Genomic DNA, 13,947 nt, shown 5'->3' with positions numbered 1-13,947 from the left:
GTCAGCTGTATCAATACTTGGGAAGGTGCGTGGACCATTACGTGGGGATTCAGCGGAGGTCTTTCTAGCAGCACTTCATCAGAGCACACAAACTGCTTCCTAGGCCCCGAAAGGGAAACATATGCCAAAAACACGTCGATTTACAAAATGTTTTCATATCTTTCAGGTATTTTATGTCTCTTGTTTCTTGTGACATAAATAGCACATAACCCTGACCCTAGGATTTTGAAATAACCAGCTGTGAAATTTCACTAGCACTGGCTTAGAATCAAGAACTGAAAATAATTCATCCCAATGTATGGGGGCTTCTGTCTTCCTCTGATGGAGCTTTGATTTGGTAATGGTTTATAAAACCACTCTTCTTCCTGAACTGAAACAGAACTTAAAAGAAAAATATTGAATTTGCTAATGGGCGAGGATCCAGGCAGTATTTCTTTTGGGGTCCAAGGTGTGGGGGCAGAGGGGGAGGGAGTCATAATATGCAAGAGTAAAGAGGAAACTCTGTATAGTATATACTTAGGTCGCTTGAAAGCTTTTAAAAATATTTAACTAAAAAATCATTCCTTGCTTAGACTGTGTGTGAGCCTTTGGAATGAGACTCTGGGACTGACCATGACTTGGGAACTCTGATGCATTTAGGGCACAAGTTCTCCCAGCTTGGAAGTGAGGTTAGAATGGAACAGAAAGGGACAGAGAGCAGTCCTTTTTTAAATGTTGGTGTTCATCTATTTCATTATAATTTAAAAAACAATGCCCTCCTCCCAACAAGATGTTTGCAAATAAAAACAGTAGGTGCAAATTGAAAAATAATTTTCCCTAACATTTTTTATATACAATGGTTGAGGTGTAAGTTTAAAAGCCTCTCCATAAAGCTGGATGCCATCTGGGCGTGCCAGCCCCGGGCTGCCCCAGGAAGCAAGGCTGTGAACTAGGAGGGTCTGGATCCGGAGCACCAGGGGCCCTGGCTAGCACTCACAACCGGAGCCTTACTCTGTTAGCATGATGACAGTACTGGGGCCACACAGGGCCGAGTTCCCATCCAGAACAATGTCTGCTGAGCTGAGCTGTGCTCCTGGGCAAGGTGACTGCTCTGAGCCTCCCTTTCCCCAACTGTAATAAGGGCAAGAGGCCTACTTTTAGCAAGACAGCTGTAGCTGATTTGATATACTATGTGCAAAACACCTAGCAGAGTAGACTTGTGAGCTCAATAAATATTTGCCCTGTGGATGAAAGAAGCTGTCCTTAACACAAAGAGAGTTCCTGCCAGGCATTTCAAGGCAATCTAATTGTGTTCTTTTTACACACTAAAATATATGGAGCTCTGGTTCTAAAAATAAAGCCCACGTTCAAGTCCTAATGGTGATGCATACTAGCTGTATGACTCATACAAAACAAAACGGCAAGCTTCTCGGAGCCTCAGTTTACTCAGCCATAGAATGGGGTTATAGTCAGCTATGTTTTCCTTGCAGATGATGATGAAGATCACATGAAGGAAATGCTATACCTGTGGGGTGCTACAGAAATACAGGTGGCCATGAAGTTTGAGATGGCCCAGTCCTCGTTCAGAGGAAATTACAAAAAATTATTTTATAAAAATCAATGGAATATAAGAGTGAGAGGTACAGGGATGGAGCACTAATTTGTCAGTCAAGCTTCAGAGGCCACAGGCAGTTCACACAATTATATGTCAAATTCTCCAGCTGTCTCAAAAAACCTGCTGTCACCTCATTACCCCAGAGCACAAGGAGTCCAACGAGGGGCAAGCTGGCATAGTGTTCATGCTCTTATACCAACCTACTAAGGTCTTCCCAAACCAACGTTACTCTAGGTAAGAGCGGTGTATTTTAAGACATGAGGAACAACCATATGGTTCAGAAATATCTTCTTGCTGCCTCCTCCTTGCCAAGATATCCACCTGAATTCACAAAATTTTTATTTGGAAAGTCTGATGGCTGGTGTGGTTTTTCTATGGGCTACTTTATGCATTATAGCGATGAACCCTTTTTCAACAGTTCATTAACGGTTTCTGAAAAACATAAAAAAGACATTTCCCGGAGGGCAAAGGGTTTAAGCGTGGCATGCTTCAGCAACGATGCCTGGCACACACAAGTCGATTCCTGCTAGCAGGTTCCATAAGCATGGATCCAATTTAGGGTCTTATTTAGGACAATAGGGAGCTTTTCTGCTTTGAAGAAGACCTTGGGTCACGGGAAAGAAAGGAAGGAGGTGTTTGCATCCTAAACTGCTATGTTTTTTTCTGGAAGCTTTCTTTCTCTCACTCTCAGGCAAGTGAAGCCAAGTCCTTAGATATTTTGCTTTCCCACACAATTATGCTGTCCTTCAAAACAAAACCTAAGATCGTAAGAACTCCCACACCACCTTAGATTAATGGTGCACCATCCACTGTAGCGTTGGGTGCTGACAGAACATTGTTTTGAGAAAAAGCAAAGCTGTCAACATTCAAAGCATCAAGTGTATAATATTTGGAACGTTTATATACATCTTACAGATCATGAAGGAAAAGCAAACGCTCCTATGTGCAAAGGACATGAATAGGCAATTCAAAAATGAAATGGAAGAGACAGTTATGAAGAAATGTTCCACCTCACTAGTAATCAAAAGCAGGCAAACCAAAGTAAGGTGCCATTCTTGAACTTGGAAAATTTGTAAAGATTAAAAAAAAGGATAATGTCCAGTGTTGTCAAGAGTGTGGGGAAAAGGGCAAACTTTCATGTGCTGGTGCTGGAACAGTGAATCAACCTTTCTGGTGGACAGTTTGGCAAGTGCCATAAAGATGTTCATATCCCTTTGATAAAATAACTCCTTTACTAGGAGTTTATGTTGAAAAAATAAACATATGTGCATACAAAAATGAACATGGGAAGATGTTTACTGTAGAACAACAGGGTTGCAAACTGTTTCTATAAAGGACCAGACACTGCATACATTATAGGCTTGGCAAGCCAACTGGTCTCTGTTGCAACTACTCAACTCTACCACTGTAGGGAGAAACTAGCTATAGGCAATACATAATCAGTGGGCATGGCTGTGTTCAATAAAACTTTATTTACAAGAACAGCTGCAGGCTGGGTTTAGCCCATGGAATGTACTTTGCCAACCTGTACAGTACAATTTATAATAATAATTTCAAAATAGACTAGCCTAATGTCTAACAATATGGAAATGAAAACTAATTCATTTTATGCAGCTATCACAACATTTTTCTTCTTTAGTAATTTGGGAAAATGCTTATGTGAATAAAAACCAGGATATGAAACCGTAGGTTTAGAGTGATCCCAATTTTTTTTTTTTAAGGGAAGAGGATATGTCAGCATGGAAAAAGGATTAGAAACAAATACACAAGGATTTTAAGAGTAATGGTGGCTTGAATTTTCTTTTTTATGCTTCTCAGGATCTGAATTTTCTATAATGTTTATGTGTTTTATTTTTAAAATTAAAAAAAAATGCTTTAAATGACAGAATTGGACTTGTGGTGTGAATACAGTTGCGTAAGTCAGCATTCTCCCCCTCCTGTTTGTGGAAATTATCCAAATATGAGAAAGAAAGGAAAAAATCTTACCATGTTCCATTTCTGGCAAAATCAGGAGACAAACATAAAATTTTTGTAAAGGATACAAAAAGCAAACAAATTTTCTCTGGAGCTACAGAGGAGGAAGCACAGACAAGAGAAGGAGGGAGAGTCTTCAGGCAGCAGATTTCAGAGACCAAAAGCAATGCAATTGTGGAGGATACTGCGCACTCCTGAGGGACTAAGACAGAGGGTGCATAGACGGGGGTGAGCTGGGCAGCAGCCAGGAGCAGATGCAATGTCATGGGCCTGCACTGTATACAGTTAGGGGGTCCCTTTCAAAGCTAAATACTATATTTTAAATACAAAATTAGGTATAAATGTATTTATTTAGAATGAGCAAAGAAAGGGCAATACATGTAAAAACTTTTAAGCTGATAAATTCTACACACACCACCAAGGCCCAGAAAAATAGTATTTTTCTAATAACTAACTGCAACTACCTGCTGGATATACCTTTATAATACCCCCTACTCTATAAGAACCCATCTTGAAATACCTTCTTTTCCTATTTTTTGGGCTGCATAGTCTTTGAACATCTCTTCCCTGGACAATGATTTTCAATATGCAAGAATTCAGGGAATATTGTTCTCATGAGCTTTCTGAGGATATTTCTAGAAGACAAACTACAGCCAGCTAAAAGATGAGTGGGGAAACCATGTCAAAAGGACTGGTGGGCACTCTCAGTACACTGAACTGGAAATCTAAAATCACAGCAAATTTGAGTATTCTACGTTAAAAAAGGAAAAATGAATGAAGAGAAGCAAAAGCAAGGAATAATGAAAATGAAAGCAGATATTAGTGAGCTAGAAAACAGAAAACAGTAGAATAAATAGAACTAAAGCTTCTTTTGGGAGAAAGGCAAATTAATATGCTAGCTAACTTAATCAGGAAAAAAGGAGGAAATAGTAAATATACAAAGTAAGAAATGTTATAGGGAAATAACTACAAAATCCAAGTAAACTAGAAAAACATAAAAATTTACTTTGCCAAATTCAGAATGCATTTGAAAACCTAGATGAATGGACAATTTTTGAAGAAAATATACTTTCACTAAGCTGACACCAGAAAAAGAGAAAAGAGAAAAGACCAACTTTCAGGAGGAAAAAAATAAGGAAAGTTGACAGAGTCTCATCTCCTAAAAAGTATCAGATCCAGCTGGTTTCATATAAGATTTCCACAAAATTTCAAAGTAGAAAAAATCCCAATGTAATTTAAACTATTCTAGAATGTAGAATGAAAACTTCCAAATTTTCTGATGTGTACAGTAACAAAATGCAACAAAGATTTAAAAAAATACTCACAAACCATCTCTTATGAACACTGATGCAAAAAATCCCAAATAGAATATCAATAAACAGTTGAGAATCTAGCTAAGCTACTCAGCATTGTTACATTGGCATCTATTTGGCCAAGTGGACTGCAGGGATTTCAAACTGACACTAGCCCCTCATGCAAGCACTTGCCTTAGATAGCAGACTGAGAGTCACCCCCAAATGTCAGCTCCTAATGTGACTTCTCCAACAGCCCTTGTGATCAACAGTCTCTCCTGCCACTTAGCACTTATATGCCTTCTGCACCCCTTAATAAGACCTCTGTGGGACTTACCAAAATCTCTACTCTTTTGGTTTGAATTGACCAATCAAGCCCAAGCTGACAACCCCAAAGCACCCTACCCACAGACCCTAAAGAAGGCATGTGCTTCAAGACCTGCCTCTCACCGTCTATACTCTCCCCATGTGGCCTCTCAAGGTGTGCTGTGTATTTCCTCCAGAACCTGCAAGTAATAGACTTCTCTATTTCAATTTTTATTCTGGTTTGTTGTGGAAATGTGGGTCACCATCTGACACCCTCTGCTCCACTTAACAAATGTTAATTTAATGAAGTCATAACACAAACAGAATCCAGGACAATAAAAGACAATGCATCCAAATCAGTTTATGCCAGGAATAGAGACAGTTTACTATTAGGAGACACATTTATATAATTTATCATGTTAACAAGTTTAAGAGGAAAAATCATATTTCAACATCTATTCTTGAGAAAAATATTCAATGATATAAGAATGTTCCCTTAACATCATAACAATAAATCTATCCCTATCCAAGAGCTTGTGACGTGCTGGAGAGGGAGATACAAGCAGCATCTCCTGTAAAGTCAAGAATAAGACAAAGATAAAAAGATTTAACTCTTATTGAACTTATTACTAGAAGTAGTAGCCTATATAATTAGACAAGAGAAAGAAACTCAGGCAAAAAATATTGATTAGGAGAAGGTAAAATTATCAGTATTTACAGATGATATGATTTCATACCTGGAACACCAGAAGGAGAAATAATTAAAAACTGTTAAAATAGTAAAAGAATTTGGGAAGATAATACAGTAAAAAAATTACACAGAATAGAAAAATGTTCATCTTTATAAACAATAACTGGACTGAAGATACAATGGAAGAAAAGATCCTATTTACAATAGCAATAAAAAAATAAGTAAAATACACAAAAATTAATCTGAGAAATATGAAAGTCACTTACAAAAGTCATTAAATATTTCTGAAAAAACTTGAACAAATGGAAAGTTATACATATTCTTATACTGTATTCATTTAACATAATCTGTATATCAGTATCAACAGTTTTTCCCCCTTGGAACCAGACAAGTATCTATATGCAAGATTCTGTGCTGGGTTTCAGGAGGATTGCAAACATAAGTCAAGTAGTAATTGTTCCATACCACGTTACTTGGGACTTCATATTCTGGTTAACAAATTCTAGCAATTACAACTACCAAACTACTAAAAAAATCTATGTATAATGAGATTCAGAAAAGGCAACTATATATAGCAACAAAGAGGTTACTGCTGACCTTTAAGAGAGCAATTTCCATAGAGTCGTGGGGCTGAAAACTGGGCTGCAGCTCTTAACAAAAGCCACTCTTTTCAGCGCCAAAGAAAAGCAAAAAAGAGCTTCTTGCCTGATTACAGGGAGCTGAACTGATGAAAATGCTTATCTTCTCACTCCAAACACATAGGTAAATTGAACAGACTACATATACACATAAAAAATCCCACATAGCCAAGTTCAGAATAAGAAAGGGAAATCCCAGGGCCTCAGAAACAAAGCCAATGCAAAGTCAGAATATTGTGCTGGCATAAAGCTGAATGTCTTACTATGGTACCAGATGCTATATAACCCTGCAGGGAAGAGGTCTGAATGCAGTTTTAATATTGCACATTCGAGACTATAGGCAACCCACTCCCCAGCTGAAAAGGAGCTGGAGCTGAGGGCTTTTCTCAGCATAAAGCTGGAAGCTTTATAAACTCTTGAAGAGCCTCTCAACTGGTGGTGTCTCCAAAAAACTGAGAAGTAAACATAAAACACGACAAAAGTCTGGAGAAATCTGTAGCATCCCCCCAAATGAGGCCAGGGCAAGTGGGTCTCTCCAGGAAAAAGATTCCTATTGAATGAGCTTGCGCTCCAAAATTGCAAAGCATGAGAAAAATCCACCACCAGTCAGCATCAGCTCTCACAGCAAACAAAGGAATTCATACCCAGGAACTGTAGCACAGAGGCCAACCTGAAAGAGACTTTAAAAAACTGTTTCTATAATGCTTGGAGAATTAGAGGAAAGAGTGAGAAAAGATAAAAACAAAAGCCAGAAAAGAAACTTGGCCTCAGGGAGGCAGAATACTGGTTCCAATGAAGGTTTTGGTAAGATGTGAGTGATACCTGCAGGCCCTAAGCCCAAATGGAAAAACAATAAATAAGTGGGGGAACGAACACTTATTAAGAGCTAATTATGTACTAGACATTATCCTAAAATGTAACTTTCTCATATAATTCCCACAACTACCCTGTGGGGGTAGAATCAATATTCCCATTTTTTTAAACTGGGCCTCGGAGAGTTTAACTTTCCCAGGCTCACAAAACTACAACTGGGATTGGAACCACAAACTAGTAAAGAGGGAGAAACTATAGCTTCTAAAGATAAAAATGTAAAACTGAGGGCTTAATATCACCAAGGAGACCGGAAAGAATCAAAGAAAGTTCGATTCTAAAGGAAGATGGATATCACGTTCACTCTGACCTTGAGAGAGTCTTTTGAGATGGAGAGCACGGTGTGTGAGGGGGCCGAAGACTAAATATTATGCCCTGGATAAAACTACTGATGTCCCCAAACTGGAATCACCTCTCCCTCATGCAATTATTTTAGCAGGAGAAGAAAAAATGATCTGACTTCAATTTGCTCAGCATTTATTTTCTAAAAAAAAGGATATTTGCCACAAGTAATTACTGTGAAAGGGGAGCTATTTCTGGTTAGAAAAGTTTTTAATCATGAAGTGGTATTTGATGATGTAATTATTTCCACAGGCTGTAAAATGAACTTGTCACTGAATTGTAGTATTAACTCATTTCAACCACAAAGAAAATGGTATGCATTGCTGATACAGGTGGGCACTAATTTGATAGGAATAACACTAAATAACTATTTTAGTGGGTAGTAAAATAACACTAATACATATTAGTGTGCATCTGCCATCCTACGAGAGGCACTGTAAAATAATGTAGGAAATGTATGCTCTGTTTTGTTCTTAAGAGCAGGGTGACCTTGGACAAGTTACCAGGGCTGTTGTCTTCTCTTCTGCAGAAAGTGAGAGGAGTCTAGAATCTTCAGGAACTTGTGATTCCAAATTACACTTTCCTCAGTCTTCCTTCTGCCCAGCCAGGTTGGTCACATCAAATGCTCTGGAGGCAGTGGTGAGCTCAGTTTTCTCTCTAATGATCTCAAACCACCATTTTAAAGATGAACTTGCAATAAGCTTCTCTTCTACTGCTGAACCACAGTAATTTTGGGCCAGAAATAGTCTGATGGTGAACTGAAACTCTACCCATGGAAGAAAATGAATCACTGAAAAACTCCTGAGAGGGCCTCTAGTTCAACGCTGGTAGCTTAGCGATAAGGACCTGAGGTCCAGAGATGGAGAGGGACATGGCCTCTGAGGACTGACCTTGGCCTAGAATGCATCTCTTCCACTTCCTCACGTAGGGCTCCGTACCAGGCTGATGAGAATCACGCCAGCTGAATAATGGCAGAAAAATATACACAGATGTTGAGCTGGCGAGGCAGCGCCATTCACATTACTGAGGATAGCAGGGGTGGCAGTGTGGTTACCCACCAAACACCCTTCCTCGGCCCTGCCCTCTTTCTTCCAAAGCTGGGAACACGAGCTTCTAAAGTTGCTGAGGAAGACAGAGCAGAGACGTGGCATACCGAAGGCATGGGTTGGGTTTACATGTTTGTTGAAGATCACGAGCCAGCCAGTGACAGTCAGGAAGACAGCAGAAAGCTAGAGTGAGAATACTTCTCAGTGTCTTGGAGGAGAACCTTGCCTGCAGGCCCTGCTTTATCACACGGGCTCCCTCAATCATGAATTTCCTGTTGTGTTGTGGATGGGTCACATCATGTCTCTAAGCCTCAGTTCCCTCGCCTGCAAACTGGGACTAATAAACTCACAGTTCAACCGACCTCAGAGTTGAGAAGCGGGTTACGTAAGATAAAAGGTGTGCTGAGAGGATGAGGAGAATATGGATGTTGATGATGTTCCGTTTGACCCCTGAATGGAACTGAGGCTAAGATAATTTAAAAGCCAGATCCTGTGCAATATCGGGAAAAACATACGACATTTCTGAGCTTTGATTTCCTTACATTTAAACTTGGAATGATGACGGTACCTATCTCATGGGAAAAACCGCTTGGGAAAAGACCCATGGCCAGTTTACCCCTCTCACGTCACTCATGGGAACAATAGCACTTAGGTCTTTCTGAAAGCTAATTTAGAAAAGTAGAACCATTCTCCGTGGATGTTCTTCATGATTAAACCATGCTGGGGGAGTCGGTAAACTCAGCAGACAGAATTTCCCTGGTGGTGGGAGCATCAGGAATTTTGTAGAGGCATATTCCAAAAGCTCCCTTTTGGGAATATAGTCTTGCCTCCATCTCAGTTTCAAATCCTGAGAAAGCCCAGATTCAGCAAAGCAGTCTGATGGGCCCCATGTGAAACAGACGCTACACTGACACGGACCTGAAGGGCCCCTTGCTGTTTACAGTGCACTTCCTCATTTGTTTCTCACAACCCTACGAGGTAGGCAGAGTGCATTCTGCCTCCATTCCCTAGAAGAAGAAAAAATCAAGGCTATGAAAGTTCAAGTTACTTTCATAAGTAAATTGCCAACCAATGGAACGCTTTTCTCGTGACACAGTACTGCCTCTCATTGCTCTTGACCAAGTTTAAGAACATGACTCTCATCTGAATAAAATGTCCAGTCAAAAGTCAAATATGCCTCCATATCAGTAATTAATAATATCTTATCTTTTATCATGCTGACATATCAAATTAGACACAAACCATACATTTATATATATTCTCACATATAAAGTTTGGAGGAAGTTTAAGAAAGTCCTCAAGAATTGAGATGTTAGATACTGTGTAACCAGTCTGAGGGACTCAAGACTGCAGTCAGTCTACCTTGACCTGTGTATCCCCCCAGCTGAGACCCTCTGTATTCCTGAATGGTGCTTTTGAAGCTCTTTAATATTTTGTATTCCTTGTTGGGTAAGACATCTTTTATCGTCAATCTATCACCTATTGTCTTCATCAAAAATACTCACGTTTTCCATCATAGCTAAAGATGGGAACGCCAACAGTTCTGGACAACGAGAGATTAAGTTGAGCTTGGCTGAGTTGGAGGGCAGGTGGCAGTTATGGGAAAATTTTGTTTTCTTATTAAAAGTAACAGTATTAACCTTGAACTCAGATGTGATGATTGGAGCTGCAGCAGCCATCTGGTGACCATCAGAGAAAAGTCAAGGGAATCAGATGATACTATTGTTAAACTACTGAACCAACCTTGGTTTTGCCTACCTCTAGGCTTTTTGTTAGGAGAGGAAAACAAATCTTTCTTTCTTTGGGTCACTCTAAGATGGTTACTATTACTTGAAGTCGAACACATTACTAAGTGATACAGCTGTTATCTTAGGTCTTTTTGTGATCAAAGTATGGCCAGAAGGAGGAGACCATTTTTTTAACCCATGTTGATGTGGGACTTTGGGTAGGACACTCTTGGTGCTGGGCCATTTTTCTGTTGTTAAAAGCTAAAAGGATGTGTTTTTGAGGAATGGCTGGGAACACACTAAGAATCTCTACATTCTAACTATTCACTTAGGAGAGCTCACCCAAAACATAATTAATTTGTTAGAAACCACAGAGTTCTCATAAATGCTGTGGAATGAAAGACTGAATTAATGAAGTGAGAAAATAATACTCAGGTCAATAGCTGGTTTGTTCTACCCAGCTCTGCACACATACATACGTATTTTTTCTTTTTCCTTCCTCCTTCCCTCCTGCCCTCTGTCCCTTCCTTCTTTCCTTTGTAATTAAAGGACTCAATGAACCAATGAAAAGGAGGAAGAGGCTGAAACACGGAAAGGAAAAAAAAGCAGAGAAGGAGAGAAGAGTGAGAAAAAATGGAAGAGTAAGGAAAAGAAACTTGTCTTCTCTATCTGGGCTGCACATATCAGAAAAATCCTTTTCTATTGTCATTGCTCTTTGGAATTCAGTGCGGGTCCTTAGCTACTTAGAAAAACCCCTGCTGTGCTGTGAAAGAGCTGGTCTGCTTGTATTTTCAAACTTTAATGTCTATTTTTAAAATTTTCATTTTCCCAGGAATTCTCAAGGTTATGAATGTAGACGAAGGAAAACTCAGATTTTATAAATATTCTTGGGAGCTAAGAGGCATCTGTATTTTCCATAGAAGCCTAATGATATGGTATTCCAAAGTTATCAGATTACTTTCTCCTGGATCTTTGAGAACTAATTGGGGTTTCTTATTTCACAAAGTCTAAAGGTCACATTTAAAGCCAATATTTATCATTTTTAGAGCTTTTTTTTCCTTCTCTTAATGTTGGACTTTGGGAAGGTGTTTTGGTGTTGTTTTATTTTTTGGCCTAGTGAATATCTCCCTTTTTCCTCTCCCCAAAACAATCTCACACACATCAGTGAAAGCATTCCTGGACGATTGTTTTAAAACAAGAATGACAAAGGTAGCCTGTCCACATGTATAAGAGACCAAACCTATATACGTCTGACCTTTGACCAAATTTTACTTCCATAAATTTATCCTAAAAAAATCAGCATATGAAAATATAGGAGTGTTCATGGCAATGCTTACGATAATGAGGAATGGAGACAGCCTGTGACAGGTCAGGTTCATATCTGGAAAATTTACTCTTCATTACGTCCCTCTCTGTGGACCCAGTATCCTTCTGCCCTCTGACTTCAGGCTGGGCGATATGATTTCCTCTGGCCAATCGAATATTCATATCCAAGACACAACCCACAAGCATCTGTGTGAGTGGGCTGGTACTTACACTTGTCATCACCATGAAAAGAACATTCAACACTAGGTGGCATTGGCGTGAGAAGATCCCAGCAGAGGGTGAGGGACTTAGGGAACGGAGCCTCCCCACCCACTTCGTTATGTACAGTGCCACCCAGCTGGTCTGCAAAGTCATGAGCAAGAAATAAGTGTTTGTTTCTGTACGGCACTGAGATTCTGTGGTTGTCTGTTGTGCAGCATTATTATGACTAGGGCTGAATGTTACACAACTTAAATGTCAAAAAATAGGGAATTTAATACATTTGGATACATACAATGGAGTAGTAATTATTATTATTAATAATGATCTGTATACATATTGACATGGAAAATATCTAAATTAAGGAAAAATCAAGTTATAAATATGTATGTACAGTATGAATCTTTCTTATATATTATATAAGATATATATATATGGATATATATATACATACGGATATCTACATGTATGAAAAGAGCCTGGAAAGGAGTATATCAGACATTAGCAGTGTTTCTCTCTGAGTGTTAAGAATACAGATATTCTTACTTTCTTCTTTACAAACATCTGTATTTTTTATATTAAAAAGTCAACTCACAGAAATTTTAAATCAGCATGAAAACAGTAAAGCAATTCCATTTAGAAAAAGAATGAAAACTTATATAGAATTCTGGCTATTAATTTGCCAGGTATCATTGACCTTCAATAGAAAAAAAGTTATTTTCTTCTTCTAAAGAATTAAAGGTATGTTTTATAAACATCTGGTAACTAAAGGCTAAGGTATGCTTCAAATGATTCAAATTCCCATCAATGTACCCAAAACAGCCCAGACTGTTTGTTCCCCAAATTTGCCTGTTTCTTACATCAACTAATGAAAAGTCTTTGTTTCAGGATCCGCGTAGCATATCTGTGAATTAGTCCTCACAGTTTCCCAAAGGCAGAGTTAACCTTCTCTCCCACCTCTAACTCTTGATGATTTGTCCTTGATCTAGCCATAAAACCCCAAATCCAGAAGCAATGATTAGGAAGGTACAGGCACTAATGAAAATGAGTTCATTAGCGTCAGGGGGAGAGAAAGCTTGCTTACCCAATTAAAAGGACGAAGGCTGGTATCAGAAACAGAAGCCGTGAATATGGTAAGTAACAGGGACAAATGGACACAGAGAATGGTATTTAAGTGTCCTGGGAATTTGTGTGAACTCCATCCATCTAATATCTCATTCAGGTACAGGAGTCAATGGAAATATTTGATGACAACAACAAAAATTCTGCCAGTGATCAGCTAGCAGTTACAGATCCCAGACACGGCTCGCAAAAAACCGCACTGCCTCATTTTCCCGCAGGTGTTTTTATTCCCCTAGACGGCCACTGCACCGCTGGGGGCCCAAGGCTCTCTGGTGTTAAGGACTATAGGTTTTCCAGTTACAAGACATGAAGCAGACCTGTGGTTTCAGGAAATATTAAAGACCTGTTTGCTTGCAGAAAGATGACAGAAACTTTCATCTCTGTTAACCAGCAAGTAGTGCCTTTCTCTAATGGCCCATTAGAGAAAGCACAGGGACGAACCAGTTCCCAGAACACTTGGCCACACGGCTCAGGGTCTGGAAGAAGGCCCATATGGTTCACGTTCCTTGACATCACTCATTTGGCTGCCAAGGACCTCCCATTATCAGAAAACAGTCCCCAATTTTTTTCCTTGTTACATGTCACATAATTATAGTGAGTGTGTGTATTTTAAGCCACATAAAAAATGACTTGAATTTTGGTTGCTACCTACAACTGAAATTCTTTCCATTTGAAATTCAAGATCTAAGTCTCTCTTCATAGTGCTGCACTGTTTTACAACAGGTCACTAAAAGTGGTGTTGCTTTGATTTTGTTACTATTTAATACAGCCTTGGGGTAGAATCCACCAGATCATGTTCTCTACCAAAATTTGCATCTTTC

At 39.2% G+C, this 13,947-nt stretch overlaps 1 protein-coding gene across 2 annotated transcripts in view; it reads right to left on the bottom strand.

The window, feature by feature from the left end:
* Nucleotides 1-13,947, bottom strand: part of THSD4 (thrombospondin type 1 domain containing 4) — a 538,324-nt gene that overhangs the window by 239,604 nt on the left and 284,773 nt on the right. The window lies entirely within an intron of this gene.

The sequence above is a fragment of the Manis pentadactyla genome, chromosome 11 (assembly GCF_030020395.1).
Source record: "Manis pentadactyla isolate mManPen7 chromosome 11, mManPen7.hap1, whole genome shotgun sequence".
NCBI classification, from domain to species: Eukaryota; Metazoa; Chordata; class Mammalia; order Pholidota; family Manidae; genus Manis; species Manis pentadactyla.
Note: the sequence above shows the minus strand (reverse complement) of the source record. Positions and strands in the feature narration are given on the sequence as shown.